Source organism: Pristiophorus japonicus, unplaced genomic scaffold (genome assembly GCF_044704955.1).
Source record: "Pristiophorus japonicus isolate sPriJap1 unplaced genomic scaffold, sPriJap1.hap1 HAP1_SCAFFOLD_43, whole genome shotgun sequence".
NCBI lineage: Eukaryota > Metazoa > Chordata > Chondrichthyes > Pristiophoridae > Pristiophorus > Pristiophorus japonicus.
In genome coordinates, this window is record NW_027254201.1 from 5987527 (window position 1) to 5989813 (window position 2287).

Sequence of the window (2287 nt, forward strand, 5' to 3'; positions counted from 1 at the left end):
AATATTATATCTGTTTGTTAAACAATTCACAACGCCGTGAGCCGAGATTGTCCAAACGCAAAGAAATAAGAGTATAAATATGAGACTCACACACGCAGACACCAGAGACACTGACCATTCGGAAGGGGTGTGTCTCAGCCAGCCACGGAAATCGAAGCAAGCTGCCTTTGTGAAGTGTTCTCAGTAATTTTCATACTTGGTTTGTTTAGTATGAATGTAAAAATAAAAGACCCGATCCTGCCTTTACTACAACGGAGTGTGTGCGGGTAATTCGACGTTAAAAGCAACGAAGCAAAATGAGCAAGACACACTGTTTACAACATTTTGTAACAGGTAACTGACGGTTGAGCACACGAATTGACAACTAGACTTGTAGATCAAGCATCAATGACAACGAATACAAAACTGCCTACCAGCACCAGGTGTCTGTCACTTGTTTGTCCCAAATTGTCAGCAGCTGGGATAACAATCATTCAGGTCCCACAAAGATTAAACTCAGATCACTGGATTCAGAATCCTGAGTGCTCACCTTAACACCATTGAACAGATAATGTAAAATCTTTGAAACATTTCTCAAAAACAACAAAACCATCTCCAACATTACACATTGGCGCGGCATTTTCTCATCCACACCGTCAGTTTCCTCTCTTTAGGCTCTCCTAATTATCGATGCAGACCAATTCACACAGATGCCGTCGAGGCTATGGGTTCTCAAGTAGCTGCTTCCGTTTCACACTGTTCATCACAGCTTGTACTTCAGTCTTGCCAGGTAAAAAGTGCGTTGGCATTGCAATGCAATAATGTAAAATGCTTGGCATGAAAAGAAAATGCAAAGTCTTGTCAAGTTAGCGAGTAGATGACGAGGTTTGGGGTTGATGTGCGTCACTTTCAATCTTTGAAATTTCACCAAGCAAAGAAACGGTGAATCGAACTGTCCCTGTAAGCATTGTGTTCACATTTAATCGCAGGAATATCTGCAGTCAGGAGCTGAAATAAATTAAAATCTAATACCGGCTTCAGGACAATCAGAATACTTCGTCACCAATAAGGCACTGGAAGACTGGAAGGTAGATCACACCGGTTGCGGGAGAGCTGGTTGGTGGTGACATGGAAGTGTGAGCAGTGCGCGGGAGGAGACTGCTTCCACACATTGACAATGAATGTCCCACCCTTTATTTTGGAAAAGTACAACTGAGAGTGGGCAAGTTCCATCCCAGTCGGAGCAATCTGAAGCTTTGGGATTGTAATGTCTGTAAGCTTGTAATGCTTGCAGCTCCACACAAACTCGCCCCTGAGCATGCATGAGGAGATACCTGCAGAAAATGTTCATGCCCAGTGAGCTTTCACGTGTGAGGCGAACGTGTTAATCGCTACACTGCGGAATCATCTCCACTTTCAGCACCAGGTCAGACGGAAATGTTAAGCGAGCAGGTGAACTGCTGAATCCCAGTTTCAGGAGCTCGTCGTGGTGTCAAATGAGTACTGCCTAACGATAAAAAATAATAAGTGGGATGAGAAGCCACGCTTCCAAAGCAGACTGTAACCTGAATACAACACCTTAGACCGCTCGGCCATCCTGACTATTCAGTGCTATGTGTGGCCACCTGCAGGTTGATTTTGAACTTTTGTGTCTTGTCACATGAAATAGATGAGGGTAGCAGGCGTATCTCTGCCTGACACCGGGGAAACAGTGAGACAGACCTTGGAGCAAGGGTCTGGTATTTGCCAAACAGCAAAGAATATATTCATTCTCGAAGAACAATATCCAAGAATACAGTGACCCCAACATGATTTGAACATACAACCTTCTGAACTGGAATCAGTCGCACTACAGTTGCACCACGAGTTGCACGCAGGGACGTTGAGATGTTCGTTTATATGAAGGTTTCAAAATACAAGGGGCTTTAAAATCCACGCCCATTCCCACCTGGTGTCAGAAGCAGCGCTCACCTGCCAGTCACTATGTGCCTTTTCTTAAACCTCAGTGTTGTTTTCATGAAAAATCATTATTAATTAACCCCTCACCTTCTTTTGCACAATGAAAAAAATGCTAACTGAGAGACAGTCGATACTTCAATCATTTGTCCTGTGCTTTGGTGAGCGGACAGGGATGTGGACCTGAGTCCATGATCACATCGACCATGATCGTATTAAATGTCGGAGCAGGCTCGGGGGCATATGGCCGACTGCTGCTCCTATTTCTTATGTTCTTAAGTTCTTCTGCATGTTAACCCATTTTACAAACTGTATTTTAGGAGTCTGTTTCAAAATCTTCATTGTCGATGAC